We start from the raw sequence: 23,634 nt of genomic DNA, 5'->3' as shown, positions 1-23,634 counted from the left end.
TGCTGAAGAGTTTGGACTTTATCCTGTATTAATAGGGAGTCGTCCAAGCATGATTGTGTGTTGTTTTGTTCTTAATGTGTCTGTTTACATAGATTTTAATCAAACAAAAGGGATATTATCGATATCTCCAATGCTTCAGTTTCCCAGTTAATAATATCTCTTGGAAAGCCACCTCGTTCTTTTTAATCCATCATGACCATGAGCTATAATTTACCTACTTCGTCCCTGACGACCACCTCTCTGGTCTGCAAAGCTTTTTGCTTTCCCAAGCAATGGTGTCATAAGCCTCCCTGAATGTAAAGCATGGTGAACTTTTGCAAATACATCTTCAGGGGGAAAGTTTAGCAGTGGGATGACTGGGTTAAAGGATAAATCCTTTCATACTTCGAGAGCTATTGCCAAATTTTCTTCCAGAGTAAAACAAAATGATACTTGGAGTTTGCTTTAAAATAGTCTTACCTCTCCTATAAAAACTGGCAGCGGGAAAGAGAAGAAACCAAAATGGCATCATGTTGACAATTATCAAAACTGGGTGATGGGCATATGGGAACTCATTTTGCTATTCTCTCTACTTTTGTGTACATCTGGAATTTTCCACAGTTAAAAAAAAAGTCACCTTGAAAAGTTCTACAAATTATCACTTGCCCTAATCATAACTGAGAATATCTTTCCCCTTAAACTTCTACTAGCAATGACACCATCAAAGTTTCTTTGTTGCTGTTGTTTTCCTTTTTTTTTTTTTATTTTATTTTTTTTTTTTTGAGATGGAGTTTTGCTCTTTTCACCAGGCTGGAGTGCAATGGCATGATCTCAGCTCACTGAAACCTCTGCTTCCTGGGTTCAAGTGATTCTCCTGCCTCAGCCTCCCAAGTAGCCAGGATTACAAGCACCAACCACCACACCCTGCTAATTTTTGTATTTTTAGTAGAGATGGGGTTTCACTATGTTGGACAGGCTGGTCTCAAACTCCTGACTTCAAGTTATCTGCCCGCCTCAGCCTCCCAAAGTGCTGGGATTACAGGTGTGAGCCACTGCGCCCAGCCTTTCTTTTTTTTTTTTTTTTTTTTTTTTTGAGATAGGGTCTCACTCTGTCACCAAGACTGGAGTGCAATGGTGGGATCACCGTTCATGGCTCACTTCAGCCTTGAACTCCTAGGCCTGAGTGACCTCCCACCTCAGCCTCCCAAGTAGCTCAGACTACACGTGTGTGCCACCATACCTGGCTAATTTTTGTATTTTTTGTAGAGATAGGGTCTCACAATGTTGTCCAGGCTGGTCTCAAATTGCCAGGCTCGAGCTATCCTCCTACCCCAACCTCCCCAAGTGCTGGGATTGCAGCCGTGAGCCACCGTGCCTGACTCTTTTGTCTTTCTTCATAGTTGAAACAGATCTCTCTGTTGCGTCAGTTTCCATTTATTTAATTATGAGTAAAACTGAACTTCTGTTATAGTTTGAATGTATCCCCCAAGTTCATGTATTGGAAACGTAATCTCCAATGCAATACTGTTGAGAAATGGGAAGTTTAAGAAGAGATTAGGTCACGAGGGCAGAGATCAATGGCCTTAGCGATTAATGCCATTACCAGGGGAGTGGGTTAGTTATTGCACTTATGGAGGGAGTGGGTTCCTGATAAAAGGATGAGTTTGGCCCCCTTCCTTCTCTGTCTGTCTCTCTCTCTTCCCCCATTCCCCTCTGTACCGTTCCACTTCCTGCCAAGGGATGATGCAGCATGAAGGCCCTCGCCAGACGCAGGCCCTTAACCCTGGACTTCCCAGCTTCCAGAATTGTCAGAAGTAAATCTCTGTTCTCTGTTAACTCACCCAGTCTCAAGTGTTCAGTTACAACAGCACAGAACAGCCAAAGACCACATCCTTCCCTATATTTCATGGTTGCTTCTTATTTTCCTTCTTGTTTCTTAGGAACTGGCTGTTCCTAACCTTTGCCTCTTCTTGTCTGGGATCTTGTCCTTCCTGGCTTGCGTGAGCTTTTCATAAACATGGGAAGAGGCTTTGGCACAGGTGTTGTGAATGCATTTTCCCAGTTACTTTTTCATTTTCCAACTTTGTTTATAGGTCTTTCTCCATACAGACAATTCTCTCAGGCCACATTCCTTCCTTCTTTTTTCTGTGTCTGGGCATTGAGTAGTTTGAAGAAGGAGCTCCCTTTGGTGGCAGTGTGAATGCTGGATAGGGCAGAGCTGGCCCCAGGGCTGAAGTGGCGGCCTAGGAGAGAGATGTGAGGTGAGGATGGAACACCATGGCCAACAGGGAGCCAGGCCTGAGCTGGGAACAGCAGGATGACTCTGCATTCTCTGAGCTGAGTAACTGGGTGGGTGATGATGTCACTGAGTAGGATGGGGAAGCTAGGACAAGCAGAGTTCACAGAAACACAGCAACTCCCCTCTCTGAGGCACGTCTCACGCTATGTGGTCACACCTTCTTGTATACCTGACTCCCCTTCTAGACATGGGGCAGGGACCCTGCCTCCTTCTCTCTGTCCCTGGAAATGGCCATAGCAAAGAGTACCCAATAACTGCAGATATGTATAAATTAGTGAACAAATTAATAAATGAATGTCCAGCACCTTGGGAGGCCAAGGCGGGCAGATCACTTGAGACCAGGAGTTCAAGATCAGCCTGGCCAACATGGCAAAACCCTGACTCTACTAAAATTACAAAAATTAGCCAGGTGTGGTGGAACACGCCTGTAATCCCAGCTAGTCGGGAGGCTGAGGCAGGAGAATCGCTTGAACCCAGGAGGTGGAGGTTGCAGCAAGCCAAGATCACACTGCTGCACTCCAGCCTGGGAGAGAGAGCTAGACTCTGTCTCGAAAAAACAAAATACGGCCGGGCGCGGTGGCTCAAGCCTGTAATCCCAGCACTTTGGGAGGCCGAGACAGGCGGATCACAAGGTCAGGAGATCGAGACCATCCTGGCTATCACGGTGAAACCCCGTCTCTACTAAAAATACAAAAAATTAGCCGGGCGCGGTGGTGGGCGCCTGTAGTCCCAGCTACTCGGGAGGCTGAGGCAGGAGAATGGCGTGAACCCGGGAGGCGGAGCTTGCAGTGAGCTGAGATCCGGCCACTGCACTCCAGCCTGGGCGGCAGAGCGAGACTCCTTCTCAAAAAAAAAAAAAAAGAAAAGAAAAAAGAAAAAACAAAATACGGCCAGGTGCAATGGCTCACGCCTGTAATCCCAGCACTTTGACAGGCTGAGGCAGGCAGATCATAAGGTCAGGAGATCAAGACCATCCTGGCCAACATGGTGAAACTCCGTCTCTACTAAAAGTACAAAAATTAGCTGGGTGTGGTGGCACGTTCCTGTAATCCCAGCTACTCGGGAGGCTGAGGCACAAGAATCACTTGAACCCAGGAGGCGGAGGTTGCAGTGAGCCGAGATTGTGCCACTGCACTCCAGCCTGGCAACAGAGTGAGACTCCATCTCAAAAAAATAATAATAAATTAAGATAAAATAAATTTTGCTGGGTGCAATGGCTCACACCTGTAATCCCAGCACTTTGGAAGGCTGAGGCAGGCAGATCATCTGAGGTCAGGGGTTCGAGACCAGCCTGACCAACATGGAGAAACCCCATCTCTACTAAAAATACAAAAAATTAGCCAGGCGTGGTAGCGTATTCCTGTAATCCCAGCTACTCGGGAGGCTGAGGCAGGAGAATCGCTTGAACCCGGGAGGCAGAGGTTGTGGTGAGTCGAGATTATGCTATTGCACTCCAGCCTGGTCAACAAGAGCGAAACTCTGTCTCAAAAATAAAATAAAATAAAATAAAATAAAATTTATGTTAAATAATTTAAAATTTATAAATTTTATTTTATATTATAAACAGATTTAATTATTTAAATATAAATTTATAATTAAAATTTAATATTTTTAATTTAATTTAATTTAAAAATCAGTGAGTAAATGGCTTGAGTGTGTGGTCCCCCTGTCCAGGTGGAGATGCTGGGAGGTGGAAGGCAGAATTCACAACTGAAGGGATTTTCTCCTTCCTAATCGCCTCCCCCAGTAGTTGATGGGGGCTACCACGCCTCAAGCCAAGCAGGGGACCTGGCAGTGTTCACCCACCAGCTGCGTGGACGCCTGTAACTCTTTAGGGCAGAAGACCAAGGGTGCGTCTGGTCCACAGAACCAGAGCGATGGAGAAGGCTCCTTGGATGAGGCAGGGTGAGGAAGGAGACAGACAGGCAAGTCCTCCTCCCAGAGGCAGGGACAGGAAGCAGGAGCAAGGGATCACCAGGGAAGCTCCAGGGGCTAGAACCCAGGGAACTTTCTAGAAAGGTTGGCTGGCCCTAACAGACCCCCGGCCTGGAGGAAGACCTCCAGGGCAGGTTAGGAGGGCCAGTCACATCTCCGGGGAGTGATTTCAAAGTCACCACCTGGGGACAAAAGGATGGAAGCATTGACCAGACAAATGCCTGACCCGGCAGCAGCAGAAAGGGATGCATGGAACCCTGTGGGGTTCCCAAGTCATGAGGTCGTCTCTCCTCACTCCTTTGCTCCGTGGCTCCCAAGGGGCAGGCCCTAGTGCTCTTCATGGAGACCCCAGGCCCAGCCGCCTTCCAAGGCTGATGCCCTGTTAGGCTCCGGCCGCCCGGTATCCCCAAATCTGTAGCAGGAGCGCTCTCTGCTGGCCACCTTGGGTAGCGCCTCTGCGCTGCAGTCCCGGGAGGAGCCCGCGAGGCCGGGGGAGGAATGCAGGGGCCCTGGAGGCTCATCCTCCGCCTGCACTCTTCAAACCACTCCTTCTCCCCCAGGGTCCTGGCTCCTCCTCGCCATCTTCAGCTCCACCGTCTCCAGTCCCTTAACTGCCAGGGACTGGGCTGGGCCTTGTGTCCAGGCGCATGAACACAAGATTCCCCACTGAAGCTGACCTGCGCTGTGTTATCATCCCTATCCCCCATCCTTCATCTCAAAAAAGCCCTTCCCTGCCTTTGGCACGTCTCCCTCCCCCACGCCCACCCGCTCAGGTCCCTCTGTTAAACTGCTAACTCCAAAGCCAGCCTTCCTTCCAGCCTGCCCGGCCCCAAGTCCGAGGGTCCCTGGAGCAGACACGCTCCACCCGCGGGGACCTCTCCCTCCTGGCAACTCCTGAGGAGCGGCAGCGGCTTCTGGGCTTCCCACGCAGCGTGTGACACCAACGGGGGACACAATACAAACGAACGAGGGTTGAGTCCGTGTGCGCACCTGTGCGTAGCCACATGCGGATGTGCGTCCAGGCGTGCCCTGCAGGTGTGTGCGCAGTGACTGCGCCCACCCTTCTGTGGGGTCTCGCCACGCTAAGCTGGGTGGGCTTCTTCCAACCCTGGCTGGGGCTGAGCAGGAGGAAGCTGCAGCCTCGCCCCCAGAGGGCAGCACTGAGCTGCTCTCGCCCGACTTGGGCCAGACTCCACCCAGAGAGGAGTCCTGAGTTTCCCCTCCAGGGCCTGGCGGGAAGGACTTCAGATCTGTAAAGGAAGGCAAGGAATCAAATCCCAAATCAAGGCTATCGGTTACACTGCGGGCAGAGCGCGAGGCGCACGTCCAAGCTAAAATGTCTAAAATTGGGCAGTGGATTCACGGATATTTATTGTGCTTTTATTCTCTTTCTTTTTTTTTTCTTTTTTTTTTTTTTTTTTTTTTGAGGCGGAGTTTCACTCTTGTCCCCCAGGCTGGAATGAAATGGGGTGATCTCGGCTCCCTGCAACCTCCGCCTCCTGGGTTCAAGCGATTCTCCTTCCTCAGCCTCCCAAGTAGCTGGGATTACAGACGCGTGCCACCACGCCCGGCCAATTTTTGTATTTTTAGTAGAGACAAGGTTTCACCATGTTGGCCAGGCTGGTCTCGAACTCCTGACCTCAGGTGATCCGCCCGCCTTGGCCTCCCAAATTGCTGGGATTACAGGCGTGAGCCACGGCGCCCGGCAGTGCCTTCATTCTTAAATCCTACACATATTTTGTAAATATTATTTTGAATCTATTCAGTGTTACTCTTATTAAGATAAAGGCCTCTGAGCTCTCTCCAGAATGTGGAAAGACCACTCATCACTCAGTCAACACTCCTGGAGCAAAGTGAGCCTCCAAGCTCCCCAGCTCACCCCCAGAATCCCCAGAATGCAGAGGGCTCTGAGTGTCTCTGGGGTTGCCTGTGGCTTTAGGGAAGGGGAGAGCCTGGACCCAGGCTTCTTTACCGCCTGGAGTCCCGGGTTAAGCACTCCTGCAGGGTAAGCCACACATCGACACGTAGCTCACACACACACTCACACTCCCAGATTCATACACAGGTGCATGCTCACAGGTTGACACACACACGCTCAAAGACTCATACACACATGTTCACACATAGCTCACATGCACATACACACACTGAGACTCTCAGACACACAGACTGATACACGCACATTCACACATAGCTCATACGAACATTTAAACTCCCAAATTCACACACAGGCTGACACACACACACTCTAAGACTCATACACACACATTCACACGCAGTTCACATGCACACTCACACTCCCAGATTCACACACAGGCGCATGCTCCCAGATCGATACACACACACTCAAAGACTCATATACACACATTCACACATAGCTCACATGCACATCCACACACACACTGACACTCTCAGACACATGTGCACACAAAGACTCACACACACACGTTCACACACAGCTCATACACTCACACTCCCAGATTCACACATAGGCGCATGCTTACAGGCTGACACACACACACTCTAAGACTCACAGCCATTCATGTGCAGCTCACATGTACTTTCACACACATACACTGACACTCCCAGACTCACACAGCAGCACCTGCTCACAGACTTCCCCATACGCACACACACTCACACTCACAGAGTCGCGTCCACACTGCCACCCACTCATGGGCACACTTGTGCAAACTTACACACTCACACAACCTCTCACGGGTTCACACCTTACACACTCACACAAAGATGTCATTGCCACTCTGGCCTGTTCATCTTACATCCTCACCAGGAGAGAGAAGGGGCTTGTATCCTCCCTGATTGCAAGAGAGATTTCTAGAATGTTCCCAGGAGACCCCAGTCCCAGGATAGAGGGATATTCCTCCCGGACTGAGGAAGCAGAGTTGGGGCCAGGACCGGGCCTCAGAGGAACTCCCTGGGCCTCCTGCACCCACTCACTAGCTCATCCTCTCACTCCCAGCCTGTTCGTGGGAGGGCCTGGCCTGGGGACATGACAGGGGACACACAGCAGGCCCTAATTGTGGGGAGCTCCCGGACCTCACGAGACACCATGCAGGCCTGGACAGGTCGGCCTGTGGGAGTATCCACGAGGGGTCCCTGCCCCAGCCCCAAGGCAGAACAGCTGGGGAAAGGATCTGAGTGGGCCCAGCACAGCAGGAGACACAGCAGACGCCAGCCTTCCAGGCAGGGTGATAGGCACATGCCATGGCAGGGGGCACCCTCAGGGAAGCGTGAGATGTCCTGGGCCAGGGGAGCTGGCTGGAGAGGCAGGGGGTGGGGGCTGGGCCTCGCGAGGTGGGCAGGGGCCCGCCTGGGAGAGGCCCTGCTTGCCACACGAGGGAGCGGGGCCTTGCTCCTGAAAGTCACCTGGAGCCCTGATGAACTGCACAGGACAGGAGAGGACACAGATGCTCTGCAGAGGCGCACAGCTTGTACCCAAAACCTGCAGGAGGGCAGGTGGCCCTCAGCCTCCATTCCAAGAGCAGAGAAGGCCCAGGAGCCCACCACTGGTCTAGGGGAACCCCCCACAGGTACAGCCACGTTCTTCCCTGATTCGTCAGAATGAGGCCCCTGTAAGTGACAGAGGGTCGGTCTGTGCAGACCTGGAAACACAGTACCAAGACCTGGGATCCTGAGGAAGCAGAGCCAGCTTCTCCCAGACAGCCCTCCCCAGCTGGGCCGCTGGCTCCAGCCCAGCCAGGAGAAAGGGCAGTGGGGGAGGCCCACAGGAGGGAGCGGGGGCTCAGGAGGCCTGGTGGGGCAGAGCTGGGACAGCTGGGCAAAGGGGCTGGGTTCTGGCTCTGCGATGAGGGCCCGTTCCTGGGTGAGGTAGGGTGGGGCTACTGCAGCCCACACATTCCAGCTGCTGCCACTCCCGCCAGCCAGTGCCAGCCTGTTCTCACCTGTTCCCATGAGGTCCCAGGCTGCCCTGGGCCCAGCTCTCAGTGCCAGCTCCCAGAATCCTTCAGGGTTCAGACTCTACAGGGACCCCAGTGCGGATGTCCAGAAGCCCACCCCACAGAAACAAGTGCCTCCGCCACCAACACACCTGCACGCACACACCCCACCAACACACACACACCCCAACACACACACACCCCACCAACATACACACACCCCCCACCAACACACACACCCCACCAACACACACACACAACACACACACCCCACCAACACACACACACCCCACCAACACACACACACCCCAACACACACACACCCCACCAACATACACACACCCCCCACCAACACACACACCCCACCAACACACACACACCCCAACACACACACACCCCACCAACACACACACCCCACCAACACACACACACACCCCACCAACACACACACCCCACCAACATACACCCCCCACCAACACACACACCCCACCAACACACACACACCCCAACACACACACACCCCAACACACACACCCCAACACACACACCCCACCAACATACACACACATCCCACCAACACACACACACACCCCACCAACATACACACACACCACCAACACACACACACACCCCACCAACATACACATACCCCACCAACATACACATGCATGCACACACACAAACACCAACCAACACACACGCACATACACAAACACACACCTCACCAACACACACACCCCCCACCAACACACACACACACCCCAACATACACATGCATGCACACACACACAAACACCAACCAACACACACGCACATACACAAACACACACCTCACCAACACACATGCACACACACCCCCCACCAATGAACACACATGCATGCACACACACAAACACCAACACACGCACACACATACACAAACACACACCCCACCAACACACATGCACCCACATCCACACACCCCAATACACACATGCATGCACACACACACACACTGCACACACACCTCAACAACACACATGCACACACACACACAGAAACCCCAACACATATGCCCACACACGCGTGCACACACGCTAACACACATGCACACACACACACAAACCCCAACACACATGAACGCACACACATATCCCACCAACACATATGCCTGCACACACACACACACGCCATCAACACACATATGCGTGTGCTCACACACACACGCCATCAACACACATATGCGTGTGCTCACACACACACACACGCCATCAACACACATATGCGTGTGCTCACACACACACACACACGGAGCCATCCTCAACCACAAGACACAGACACAGAGCAGGATTTTCAGGAGCTGAGGCACTTCCTTCCACTGCAGGCAGCACCAACAGCCAGGACAAAGTTCTACCCTCTTGCCACAAGGCCCTGGACAGAGAAGCAGGGAAAGCAGCCAAGGTCCCCAGAGAGTCCCTGGAACGGGGCACCCCAGAGCCAGCCCCAGGGCTCATGCAAAGAAAGCTGGGGAAGTGAGGAGTCGCCCCCAGAAAGAGGAGCCAAGGGGTCTCTGCCCCAGCCTGGGACACCTCGGCCAGGCTTGCCCACCACTGCTCTTCAAGGGGCCAGGTGGGGCCAGGGGGCTGCACCTGCTCTGATCCCTGCCCCTCAACCCAGCTGCCCGGAGCTCAGCCTGCCGCCCTCACCGTGGAGGCTGCGCTAGATGCCTAGGACCAGTGTCCCACCTCATCCCTCAGCCTCTGCTCCCACAGCCCTACTGTCACTCTTCCTGACCTCCCTACAGGACAGAATTCCCACGCCCACCCTGGGCCCAGGGCCAGGAACTGCTGGTTCCCACCAAGGCTTGGGAAGTGATTTCTGCAGACCAAGCCACCCTGGGCCCGCCCTGGGCCCATCACAGGTTCCCAGGAAACAGCTCGGCCCTGCCTACTGCGAGGCACAATAGAGGGAACCAGCCCTGGGCTGTGCTCAGAAATGCTGAGGCCTCAGAACTGGGCGACAGGGAGGCAAGGAGGCCCCCCATGGGCGGTTGTTGGTGTGATTAAGATGCTGGCCCTGCCAGTAGCCCTCCAGGAAGAGCCTGAACAGTGACCGAGGTCCCCAAATCCCAAACTTGAAGTTTCCTTCCCCAGTCACCAGCCAGGGGCCCTGCCAGACCCACAGAGAGCGATGGAGAAGCTACAGCACTAAGTTGGGGGGTCCCGTGGTGGGGAAGATGCAGGTCCCAGCACAGCTCATCTCAGCTCCCAACACACATCCTCAGTCTTACGGTCACATTCCTTCCACCAAGAACCCAGGGACATTCAGCTAGGCTTGGTGGTGCACACCTGTGATCCCAGCTACTCAGGAGGCTGGGGTGGAAGAATCGCTTGAGCCCAGGAGGTCAAGCCTGCATGAGCTGTGATGGTGTCACTGCACTCCAGCCTGGGCAACAGAGTGAGGCCCTATCTCAAAAATCACACACACAAAAAAATTTAATTAGGTAATAAACAAAAATAACCCAGGGACATTGGGAAAGGGAGTTCCTACCCCTACTTTCCAGGAAAGAAAACAGTGGCCCAAAGAGAAGTGGGTCGTGGGAAGAATTTCACTGCAGTAAATGGCAAGGACTGACCTTGGCCAACCCCACATAGACCCCTTCCAGCCCCAGGTGTCAGTGCAGACAGCCCAGCTGGGATGTGGGGGAGGCAGGGCCAAGTGGCAAGGTGTCAGCAGCAGCCCCTGGAGATGGGGACCCCATGGGCAGAAGGCCGCACTCACAGCCTCTGCCTCAGGGCCTCATCGAGCTCCAAGCTGCTTAGGACAAAGGCCTCCCTTAAAGGCTGGAGGCAGCAAACAGAACGTGTCCCTTTGCTGCTTTCTGGCCACTGTGGGGCCCTCACTGCCACCTCAGCTCTCAGAACATCCTTCATTCCGCCTCCAGCATCTACTGGGGCGAAGGGCAGTGGTGAGCAATGACCAAGACCAAAGCCCCAAACCACAGACGGTCTGGGCCTCGGCCTCCAGCTCTCCAGCTGCAGACGCAAGAGCAGAGCGTGAAGAGGGCGTGAGGAGTGGGCACCCCAATTGCCCTGGCCACTGTGGGAGCTTGGGCTCTAGCAGGCTGACCCCCCCAGCCTGCACCCCACCCGGCAAGGACATGCAAGCCAAGCAGTTCCCACACCCCATTCCTGGTGGCTGCCAGAAGCTTCCTCACAAGGCCCGAGCACTGAGCTGGCTCAGCTGCAGGCGGGGGCCTGGGTGGGAAACAGCACACCTGGCTCAGCCAAGCCCAGACACACCCTGCAAGTGAGGAATGCGGACGCCGCCCGGGCTGGCCCTGGGAAAGCTGCCGCCCTCGGCTCCTGCCTCGTCCTGACTCAGCCTAGGTGGGCCGGGGAAGCTGCAGCCTCAGCAGAACCGAGTCTCCCACTCCACCCTCCCCGCTGGTCTGCCTGGGATTGAACCAGGGGACAGGTCCTGGATGGGGGAGACTGAGAGTAAAGACAGCCCCCCTGGCCTCAGGACTTGGGGGAACAGTAGGGACTCTGTGGGGCCTGCCTTTCTCCTGCACTGTCTGGAGGGTACCAGCACGACTCTGGTCGGGGGTGCTCCCCACAGCACGTTCTCCCAGATGCCTGAGCCTCAGTTTCCTCATCCGTAAAAGGGGGCTAGTGATGTTCCTGCCCACAGTGCAGGGCTGCGGTGGTGGAGGAGGTCCCCGGGAAGCATTTGAGAAGCAAACAGACCCTCCAATCCCACCTCTTCCTAAGAAACAGAAGCGTCTGCCCAGACGCGTGAGGCCAGGTGACCGCCTGCTCCATGCAGAAGAAACAGAAGCGTCTGCCCGGCCCCGTGAGGCTGGGTGGTCCCGTGCTCCATGCAGAGCGGGTGACTCCATTGTCCTCTGTCCCTGGCCCCAGTATGGCTATTCCAAACTCCCCAGGATGAGGGCTGTGTCTCCCCTCCGACTAGGCGGTCCCTGAAGCCTCGGGGCATGTCTCCCCTCAGACAAGAGGCTTCCCAGGGACAGACTCCATCCTCTTTATTCCATCGCCCCACGGTCCCACGCCCTGCACAGTGGAAACCACAGGCCAGTGAAGGCCAGAAAAACTGCCGGTCCCCTCCCAGCGCCACCTTACCCCAGGCCTTGACATCCACCACCTTGCCCACCCAGCCAGCCCCCAGACACGATGCTGGAGTGCCTCAGAGTGCCCACCCAGACTTTGGGGATCAGGAGACAGAGCCCCCTGGGTCTGGCGCTGGTAGAATCTCCTATCCCTCCCTGCCTGCAAAGAAAGGGCCCACAGGCCTCCCTCCCTGAGCCCTCCCACAGCCCAGCTGGCCAGAGAGAACTTTCTCCCTCTGCGCTCTGTTTCTCTGCTGTAGTTCCAGCACAGACCCTCTCACCCAGCCAGCCCTCCTCCACCTTCCAGGCGCACAGTCTTAGGGGTGGAGCAGAGGCTGAGGTTGGGGGCCCCACAGTCAAAGGTGCCAAGACAACAGCCCTGGCTGCCCTGTGCTCACTCAGAAGCTCCTGGGGGACTGGAGTGGAGGGGAAGAGTCCCCAGGCCCACAGGTTCTGGCTGCCCCAGCCACATCCCCTCCCCCAGCCAGGCTTCTCCCAGCCGCGGTAGGGCAGGGCGTGGGGGCTCAGGTTGTGGTGCAGCGTTGGCAGGACAAACAGTCGCCAGTGTTGGGTGTTGGCCTCGGTTACCAAGGAGGGGGGTGAAGGGCCTGGCTCCCTGCCATGTTTGGGCCCCGGGCTGAAGGTGTGGGTGGCAGGGAAGGCGGAGGATTTGGGGTGGGGAGGCTCACTTCCCGCTCCCAGGGCCTGAGGGCAGGGTGAGCCGGCTGGGACTCCCAGATCCCCGGGCGAATTCAGACCTGCACTGGCCCTGCCTTTCTGCTGGCTCTGGGAAACTCAGTCAGGCCGGGGAGACGCTGGGGGCAGGGCAGGCTCCCTTGCTGCTCAAAGGGGTCTGGGGGCTGGGCCCCAACAAGTCAGGCACTGCTGTGGGTGTCCCAACCTTCAGGACTGACGGCACCACGGCCTAACTCAGGCCACCCAGGAGAGAGGCCCAGGACTGCAGGTCTGGGCCCATGAATTTGGACAAGTCACTGCCACCCCTCTGAGCCTCAGTTTCCCCATCTGTATAGCATCAGGAGCTGGCCTGTGCAGTCCCCCAGGGGCCTCCTTTGTTTCGTCCTCCCTCACATGAGCTGGGCAGGTGGATGCTGAGCGGTGGAGGAGTTGGGCACTGAGCCGGGAGTCGTGACCGGGCCTTGGAGCCCTGGCTGGAAGGGCTCGGTACTCTTCCGGGTGGCTCTACTGCCCTGCCTGGGGCTGGCATGCAGTGAGTGCCAGGCTGAGTGCAGGAGCCCAGGGCTGTGGTCAGGAATGGCTGGGTCCTTTCTCCTTCTCCCAGCACTGATGAGAGCCACAGACCAAGGAATCCCCTATTGCCTCCTGCTCCCAGGTCCCCATCACAGCCTCAGCATGACGGGCTCTGAGCTGGAAGTGGGGGAGGCAGGACAGAGGCTGGCCTGGCAGTCAGCGCACAGCCGGGCTCAGGAGGCTGGCAGGTCATCGGGGCACAGAGCTGGCCCTCGTTGATGGGGCAGGGATGGCTTGGAGACAGTGGAGACGCTGAGGCTTGAATTGGGGGCGGGGGGCGCAGGTAGGGAAGAAAGGAAGGGGACTTGAGATTGTGGCCAGGCACTGCCACCAGGAACACGGGAGTGTGGGCCTTCCACGGGGAGGGAGGAAGGTGAGGCCAAGAGACGGCGGGCGGGGGAGGGGACCACTTGCCAGGCTGGCCAGAGAGAGCGCGAACAAGCACTTCCCACACCATGAAGACCTTTGCACTGGCTCTGCTGGTGGCCCTGCTGTGCACAGAGGCCCCCGGGTCTATGCTGCCACCAGCGCTTGGTGGTTCCAGCCTCGCACAGGTGCTCCTGCCCCGCGGCCACATGCCCCTTCCCTGACAGGGTCTGTGCCTCTCGGGATATGAGAGACACAGGGACCCAGACTCCCTGTGGCATCCGGGAAAGTGAGAGTGGGGAACAGGCTCTGCCTCCCCTCCCTCCTGCCCAAGAATGATGCCATCATTTGGAATGTGCAAGCTTTCTTGTTGCAAGAGAGGCCTCTGTGATGCGGGGGTCCTGGTGGCAGGCAGCACCTGGGCCCTTCCTTGGGACTCCTGCTCAGCCTGGGTCAGTCCCCCTCTGGGTCCTGCTGCAACAGCCTTTCCTGTCCCCCTACCCCATGGCCCCCTCCTCTGTCCCCATGCAAAGTGGCCTCCTCAGTTTGGGACCGCTTCGGCATTGACCCTCAGGAATTCCAGTGTGGTTTTTCAGCCACGATTTCAGGGGCGGATGTGATGGGGCAGAGGAGGGGCTTCCCTGAAGGGGCCTCTGGCACCGGGCGGGTCCCTGTGGCTGACTTGGAATCGCTGCTTGGACTCATCCTGTTGTCTGGGCCCAGGGCTTTCAAACCCACATTCCCTACATTGCCAGCTCCTTAAACCCCCGGCCTCAGAGCCAGGGGCCCTGCCATTTGCTGTTCTGAACCTGGAACCACAGGAAGAACGCAGGCCAGGGGCAGGAGCCCAGGGTTCTGTCCTACCCAGCCATTAACTCAACACGGAGCCAGGGCCGCACCACTCAGCACTCCGGACCACCTCTGTTCAAGCGAGGAAGAAACCCGGGGCTCTGGAGCCCCGCAGGCCTCCCACACAGGGCGAGAGCTTCCCTGTCTCAAGGTCGATAAACAAGAGGCTCACTCAAAAAAAGACGGAGAGAGAGAGGGACAGCAGGGTCCAGTCCCCGAGGGCCTTGCGACCAGGCTGAGACATGGAATGGGGGCCAGCGAAGTAAGAAGGAAAGGACTGAACCCCAGCAGGAGCGACTCAGCACCCCACACACAGACTCTGGGCCCTGACCACGGCTCCGGACACCCCCAGGAAATGCCGAGACCCAGATCTCTGCTTTGTGTGCTTTGGATGAGCACATGAGCTAATGCCAGTCTGATCCAGACCTGCCCTCGGAAGCTGCAAGGTGGCAAAACAGAAGAAGGCTGCCCACGCAGGTGCACCAGACACCAGAGGACCGGGCTGGGGCTGGGTGGCCAGCCACTGAGGGTCCTAGGCAGGGCGGGGCCTCTCGGGTGTGGACGGTAGGAGGGTCAGCCCTGGGGCAGGGGGAACGGAGGCCCCTTCCCCTGCCACGGTGCCACTGGCCGCCTGCAAACAGAGAATCCCAGGAGGCCAGATCTTCTCACTTCGCACCCAGGAAGCTGGGACTGTGGGTTTGTATGAGAAGCCTCCTGATGCTTCAAATGTGGAGACTAATTCCAAAGTAACACCCTGTGCGGGTCAAACAAAGCCAGGCATTCAGCCAGCCTTGGAGCTCGTGTGGGCTGAAGGACAGTCTCACCCAGGGCCCCCTTTACAAAAACGTAAAGTGAGGCTCAGGAGGGATGGGCCTGCAGCCAGTTAGGATCAAGTTGGGCTGAAACTCAGGCCCTGACTTTCCCGTGCTCTCCCCAACAAGGTTCCCACCCCCTCACCTGCCCCCCTCACGTGCAGACCCCGGCCCAGCTGAGGGGCGCCCTCACGAACCCCACACACACCCAGCAGGCCTTTGCTCTGCACACTCCTGGGTCCTGAGGTCTCCCACACCCTCTTGACTGATCTGAGCTGGCAGCTGCCTGAATTGTTCTCCCCACTTTACGGAAAAGGGAAATTGAGGCCAGAGAGGCAGGCCATTGCCCAGAGTCCTTCTCTGCCAAGTTCCAGATGGTGGGGAGGGGGCTGTGTGCCCGCTTACAGGTCTCTGTGACTCGGCGGCAGGAAGGCCCCAACTTGCAGGGCAGGGAGGGGCTGGCAGGGATGAGGCAGGGCCAGGCTGGGCAGGCCCAGAGCCTCTCAGCATGCAGGCCCAATCCAGAGAAGCCAGGCCTCTACCTCCCCCTCCCCAAGCCTGAAGAAGAACTCAGCAGGGACCCAGATGGCCTCAAGGCCGAGGATGAACCACAGACAAGAGGAGGTGCCACCCGGGCTAGAGAGAACAGGGGAGGGCAGGGCGCTGAGAACCAGAGGGTGGCCGTGCCCCACACCCACTCCCACCCAGGGACCCTTAAGTCCCACTTCTAGCCCTGGCCCACAGCAGGAGCATTGTGGTGCTGGCCTTTTGTGTGCCTGGGGTGGGGGTAGTAAGGAGAAATGCCCCCCTCAGGTGGTCAGTGCCTCAGGCCTCCGGGAGCACCCCAGAGACAGTGAGGTTGAATCTATGTGTTCAGCACCTGCCCTGTGCCAGGTCCCATGTCAGGGGACACAAGAATGAACAGGACCTGGTTCTGCCCCCGGTGGCTCACAGTCCAGGGGGAGAGGAGAGCGAATAAATAAAACTCAGTCGAGTTGAAATCGACCAGGGCCTTCACCGCAGACGGTGGGCGGGGGCAAGAGAGGCACCCTGGGAGAGCTCCCAGCCGTGGAATAGGCATGGGACTCTTCCTGGAAGTGAGTTCTGGTCTTTTTCCATTTTTTATGCAGAAAATGCACATATAATTGCTATACAACTCAGTGAATTTTCACAGACGGAACCCACCTGTGTAACCAGCACCCAGATCACAAGGTTGTCACAGGGACACAGGGGAAAGGGCGTTCCAGGAAAGGGCCACTGAGGAGCGAAGCCAGGGAGGTGGAAACTGCTCAGCCCCAGCAGGCACCCAGAGCCAGGAGGATCCAGCAGGCTTCTGTCCTCACCCAAAGAGGATGGGTGCTCAAACTCCAGACCTGCTCCAAGAAAGACATCTGCAACGCTAAAGCCCCCAACACCCCCAGCCTGCTGTCCTGTCCACCCTCTCCCCTCCACAGTCCAGCCTGCGCCTCCTAGTGCACCAGAGAGATACGCTAAGTGCACGCAAATGTATGCAAATGAATGCAGACTCCCTGAGCCAACTTGGGCAGCACCCAGAGTGAGTGAAGAACCAGACCTCCAAACAGGTGACGAGGCCCCTGCCCCGGCCCCATTCCTCCCACCGGCTCCTGAGCACCACAGCCCCGCACCCCCACACCCTCACGCAAAGCTTTGACCACCTGCCCTTCCCTTCATCTGTTCATTTAACTTTGATTCACAGGGGGCCAGGGTCAGGCCCCGAAGTGAGCACCAGAGGGCTGAGCACCTGCCCAGCAGGAGCTCACAGTGAGCAGGGAAGGGGACACAGACACGGCCACCACTTCCCAGGAAGAGCCCGCCTCAAGACAGAGCTTCCGAGCCTCAGAACAGCAGGTGCTAACTCGGTAGTGTGGGATCTGGCCCGACACTCTGCATTTCCCACCAGCTCCCAGCGGATGCCAAGGCTGTGGGTCCCAGGCCACACCCAGATTAGCCAGGAGTAAAGGAGGTGTGAGCAACGTGGCCCTAGGAACACGAAGGGCTGGGGGACAGGCAGGGCAGGAGAGTGGCTAAGGGATGCGCCTGGATTCAGGTCCCAGCTCTGCCTCCTGCCCATCGTGGCCTCAGAGCCCTCAGCCCTAAGGTACCACCTGTAGCAACTGCCCTCACATCACCAGGTCCCAGAGGCTTCAGTGAGACCAGCTGGCCAAGGGCCTCTGTGGCGCCTGACACCCTGCAAGCACTTGGTAATTGGGAGATTTTTTTGTAAGTCAAGGTCGACTGGGAAGGGGCACGAGGGACATGTTTGGGGTGTAGGGAATGTTCTCTGTCTTGATGGTGGTGGTGGTTCCTTGAAAGATGTCAAGGACAGGGGATTCACCAGGAGGAGGAACTGCAAGAGCAGAGGCCTGCAGACGTGGACACGCAGCCAGGGAGGACAGATGACAGCTAACCTTCACTGAGTGCTTTCTACAAAGTGGAAGAGAGCCAGGGGCCACAATCGGAAGGACAGAGTCCTACCTCCCATCCCACCCCCCACTCCAGGGGTGGCAGGAGAGTGGAGCCATGGAGCCCTGGCTGTGAGCTCCTGGGTGGGCTGGCAACACCTGCCATGAATTGGGCACCTTTTATGGGTCAGGCACTGGTGTGAGACTTTACCTAGTCAGAGCCCCCTGCTGTCTTATGCGGCCCCAAGAGCTACGAATGATTTTCACATTTTTAGGTAGTTCTTTTAAAAATCAAAAGAACAGGCTGGGTGCAGTGGCTCGTGCCTGTAATCTCAACACCTTGAGACGCCAAGGCAGGAGGATCACTTGAAGCCAGGAGTTTGAGACCAGCCTGGGTAAGAAAGCAAGACCCCATCTCAACAACAACAACAACAAGAAAATGTTTAATTAGCCAGGCATGGTGGTGTGTGCCTATAGTCCCACCTACTGTGGAGACTGAAGTGGGAGAATCATTTGAGCCCTGAAATTCGAAGGTACGGTGAGCTATGATCGTGCCACTGCACTCCAGCCTGGGTAATAGAATAGGATCTTGTCTTTAAAAAAAAAGAAAGGAAGGAAGAAGACAGCCAGGCGTAGTGGCTCATGCCTGTAATCCCAACACTTTGGGAGGCCAAGGTGGGTGGATCACTTGAGGTCAGGAATTCGAGACCAGCCTAACCAAAATGGTGAAATCTCATCTCTACTAAAAATACAAAATTAGCCGGGCGTGGTGTTGCACATCTATAATCCCAGTTACTCAGGAGGCTGAGGCAAGAGAATCGCTTGAACCCAGGAGGTAAAGGTTGCAGTAAGCCAAGATCGCACCATTGCACTCCAGCCTGGACAACAAGAGCGAAACTCTGTCCAAAAAAATAAAGGAAGAAGAACAATACAGTTGATCCTCCATATCCACGGATTCAATCAACCACGGATGGACAATATTCCAAAATACAAAATTGTTTCTGTACTAAACATGTACAGACTTTTTTCTTGTGATGATTCCCTAAGCAATATAGTATAACAACTATGACAGCCGGGCACGGTGGCTCACGCCTGTAACCCCAGCACTTTGGGAGGCCGAGGCGGGCAGATCTCTAGGTCAAGAGATCGAGACCATCCTGGCCAACATGGTGAAACACCATCTCTACTAAAAATCCAAAAATTAGCCGGGCATGTTGGCAGGTGCCTGTAGTCCTAGCTACTCCAGAGGCTGAGGCAGGAGAATCGCTTAAACCTGGGAGGCGGAGGTTGCAGTGAACCGAGATCGCACCACTGCACTCCAGCCAGGGTGACAGAGCGAGACTCCATCTCAAAAAAAAACAAAAAAACTATCTATACAGCATTTCATTGTATTAGGTCTTCTGAGTAATCCAGAGATAATTAAACAGAAGGTGTGCGCAGGTTATATGCAAATAGTACTCCATTTTATAGCAGGGACTTGAGCACCTGCAAATTTTGGTATTAAGTAGAAGGTCCTGGAACCAAAGCCCCATGGAACCCAAGGGACAGCTGCGTTTTGTGACATCTGAACAGCCACCCCCACGCACCCATGGATTGTCCCACACCACAAGGGCAGCGTTGAGTGGCTGCAATAGAGGACTTACAGACCTTCACAGTTTGCCTATAAATCCCATAAAGTAGGGGTCAAGTTCCCAGTGTACAAAGAAGAGTAAAGGGGCCACCCAACCTTCCTTCCCTGCTGCTATTAGCACCTTCCCCTCCACTCACTCCTGGTGGGACAGGCCCAGCCCCCCTTAGCCCAGCAGGTACACCTGGCCTACTTCCGCTGCACCCGCTCACCTGGCGGAGCAGCAGCGCCCCCTGCCGGTGGTTCGGGGCTGGCCGGCGCGCCCTATGCCCGGACTCTTAGCTTCTGCCACCACCTGGTGGCTATTTCTGGAAGCGCAGCTGGGAGCCCAGATCCAGTGAGCAAAAAGCTCACGTAGCTTCCGAGAGAGGCCCTGCTGGTCCAGCCAGGTGTGGCAACGACCAGCGCACAAAGTATTCCAGGCAGGACTTGAAGCCTTTAAGCTAGTATCCACTGAAAAAGTTTCACTTCGTCCCTGCTTTTTTTTTTTTCTTTTTGCGACAGCGTCTTGCTCTGTTGCCCAGGCTGGAGTGCAGTGGCACAATCTCGGCTCACCGCAACCTCTGTCTCCCGGGTTCAAGCGATTCTCCTGTCTCAGTCTCCAGAGTAGCCAGGATTACAGGCACCCACGACGCCGGCTAATTTTTGTGTTTTTAGTAGAGACGGGGTTTTGTGTTTTTAGTAGAGACAGGGCCATGTTGGCCAGGCTGGTTTTGAACTCCTGACCTCAGATGATCCGCCCGCCTAGGCCTCCCAAAGTGCTGGGATTACAGGAGTGAGCCACCACGCCTGGCCCCTGCTTATTATTTGATCGGTGAGAAAACACCTGACAGAGCTTAAATGTTTACTAACTGTGGCTGTGGATCTCTAACCCTGGGGAACTGATCAAAGACCATGAACAAAAGATGATGGAGGGGGTGTGAAGGTCAGCTGACTTAAGTCTGGTTCCCCAGGCATTTGGCCTTGAGTACTTCATCGTTCTTTCTTAACTTCATTCCTTATTCATTCTTTCAGCAAACTCTTTTTGAGCACAACACAATGTGCGGTGCCAGGTGCTGGAGAAACACCTGCAAACAGGAAAAGCAGTCCTGCCCTCGTGGAACTGACTATCCAATCATTCATAAGGTGTGATGAGGCGTATTTGGAGGGGCAGAGAAGCCACTTGAGCAGCACATATGGGCACTGAGTACCTAATGGGTGCTAAGCACTTCACAAAACCATCCCTCTGACAGGTGCAGCCCTGAGGTCAGTGATCCATCTTTTACAGAGGAGAAAATGGAGGTTCAGAGAGGTTAACTAAGAGACAGACAACACAGCTGGTAAGGGCTTGAGCTGGGATTCATATCCAGAGTACCCTCCCGCCGACTTGACCTTGTTGGGTGTCATGGAAGGCTTCCAGTGGCCTGAGAATGGGTCGTCTAGCCAACAGGGTAGAAGAACCACAGGTGCCAAGTTCCAGAGCTGATGAGTGTACCGGAAAGTGGCTGAAAGAAGGACTGACCGGCAGGAATGCCGAGGGTGATGGAGAGAGGAAGTCAGGCAGAGCTGGAGAGAGAGGGGGGCTGAGCCAGTCAGAGCCTCCAATGCTGGGTGAATCTGAAAAGTTAAAGCATCTGCTCTCGCTCTGGGGCAACAGGGGGCCACTGCCTGTCCTGGGAGGAGGCAGAGCACATTCTGCTCCTTAGTAGAGCCCATTCCGTGACTGGGCAGCTCTGCAGGCTGGAAAGCTCATTCTGAGATGAAATTGATGCCTCCTCTGCCCACAGGCTCCTGAGGCATACACACAGATGGAGGTGCTTCCCTGCTCCCCACACAACCCCTCACCCTGTAACAGCCTCACTGGCTGTTCCCTGGCAGAGGCCCTCACACAGGGTAGGCGGGAGGGTACTCTGGATATGAATCCCAGCTCAAGCCCTTACCAGCTGTGTTGTCTGTCTCTTAGTTAACCTCTCTGAACCTCCATTTTCTCCTCTGTAAAAGATGGATCACTGACCTCAGGGCTGCACCTGTCAGAGGGATGGTTTTGTGAAGTGCTTAGCACCCATTAGGTACTCAGTGGTGATAACAGAGGTGGTGATAATGACATGGTTTATCCCCAACTGACCTTTTCCAGAAAAGTTCCTATCAGTCAGTGTTCTGCATTTTAAAATGTGCCACCAGGGTGGGGCATGGCAGCTCGATCCTGTAATCCTGACACTTTGGGAGGCTGAGGCTGTAGGATCACTAGAGCCTAGGAGTTTGAGACCAGCCTGGGCAACATAGGGAGATCCCCCACCATTTACAAAAAAATTAAAAATTAGCCAGGCATGGTGGCATGCATCTGTAGTCTCAGCTACTCGGGAGGCTGATGCAGGAGGATCACTTGAGCCCAGGAGGTCAAGGCTGCAGTGAACCATGACTGAGCCACTGCACTCCAGCCAGGGCAACAGAGCAAGACGCTATCTCAAAAAAAAAAAAAAAAAAAAAAAGCCATTAAGAACTGAACTCTGTTCTGGGGGAGTAGCCTTTCCTTACGTTCTCTGAGCCTCAGTTTCCCCATATATAAGAGAAAGGAATCAGATAAGATGGCCTGAAAGGCTGCTACCAGTTCTAACGCTCTCAGGTCCTGCTCTCTGACCTGCTCAGGACACATGGAACCATCATCACCTCCTTGATCAGGGCACTCTACTCCTCACAATGGAACCAAGATGGTCTTCACTTTATTCTTTTTCCCATTGTCCCCATCCTCACTGCCCTCTGGGTTATGCCAACATCCTCTGAGATAACTGAGGCTCAGAGGCTCAAGCAGGCTTTGCCACCCTCTCCCTACTGTCCATCCCACCCCTCACTCTCCCACCAGACTGTCTGCTCCATCCCCGTGCCCACTGCTCCCGCCTGGACTCCCTGCTGCCCTTGGTTCCTACCCCACCCCTCTGTCCACGCCCCCACTCACATACCTGGCCCTCCTTCCCCACGCAGGCCACCTACCTTCACAGGGAGGCTGCAAGACACTGCTGCTGGCCTAGGAGGGTCGAGATCCTAGGACTCTACTTCTTCCAGCCCTGGTATTTGCCTACACCCCCCAGCCTCCCCCCCGCCCCCCCCCCCACACACACACACTCATGCATTTATAACCCCCTTGGGGACAGCCGCTGTGTCTGCTGTAGTTTAGCCCTGGATTCATCATGACTTCGACATCACCGGCCCTAGGCCAGTGTTCGAGAGCATGATACCAAACAGTTCTTGCTCTGTTCAGCTCCCCACATTGCCAAGCTGCGAGCGGACTCTCCGTGCTTCCTGCCTTCTGTCTGGCTCACCTGTTCTCTCTAGGTAGGCGGCCCCTCCTCCAAGCTCTCCCAGTCCTGGGCTGACCTCTGTCACTTGGATGGCGGGTGCGGTTCTGCGGGCATGCACCTCGTTCCCCTCTTTACTCCCAGCACAGTGGCTGAAACTTGTGGGTGCTCGATCGTGCTAGCTGAATGAAGGAATTAATAGATGAATGAATATGGGGTGGTTGCAGGCAAACCCACAATGCCACACAGGACACCGACCAACAACTGAAAATAATGACAGCTCCCCCTACCCTCAGCTCCCCAGCGTAGCCCTCTCCAATCGCAGCCAGGCCGGCGTGCCCACCGCGCAGCAAGGCAGAGCCCCGCACAGCTCAGCCCGGGCGTGGTGCTCGCGGCGCCCTCTGCCGGCCAGGCCTACGGCCTCCTCCTGCGCACGCGCGCCGCGACCCCGGGACCAGACCTACAGGGAGAAGGCGCGATCTGGGGCCCTCCCTCCGCACCCCTTCACCCCAGGAAGTCCCAAACCCAGGTCTTTGACCGTCATGAACATCCTTTGTCCTTCCTTTCTCCTACTCTCCCTGCAAACGTTTTAGGCATCCCTAAACGAGCACCAGCCCTCGCCTGTTCTTTTAGCGGGCCTCCAGGTGAGGTTAGAATTGTCAAATGCTGGCACAGGACAAAACCCTAATAATAATAACTATGATGATGATGGCAGCTGCTGCTGAGCAGGCACTTTGTGGTTACCTTAGCAACCTTCCACCATCCAGGAAGTGCAGCA

The 23,634-nt window shown here is 55.5% G+C and overlaps 1 long non-coding RNA gene across 1 annotated transcript; it reads right to left on the bottom strand.

Annotated features, from left to right (window-relative positions):
- Positions 1-1,062: 1,062 nt before the first annotated feature.
- LOC119622130 (uncharacterized) lies at positions 1,063-23,222 on the bottom strand. The gene is made up of 3 exons (XR_012088988.1): positions 23,147-23,222; positions 22,881-23,038; positions 1,063-2,222 (listed from the first exon to the last, which is right to left on the bottom strand). It is a non-coding gene; the product is annotated as an uncharacterized lncRNA (long non-coding RNA).
- Positions 23,223-23,634: the final 412 nt, after the last annotated feature.

Source organism: Chlorocebus sabaeus, chromosome 16 (genome assembly GCF_047675955.1).
Source record: "Chlorocebus sabaeus isolate Y175 chromosome 16, mChlSab1.0.hap1, whole genome shotgun sequence".
NCBI classification, from domain to species: domain Eukaryota; kingdom Metazoa; phylum Chordata; class Mammalia; order Primates; family Cercopithecidae; genus Chlorocebus; species Chlorocebus sabaeus.
This window is presented reverse-complemented; position numbering and strand designations above follow the sequence as displayed.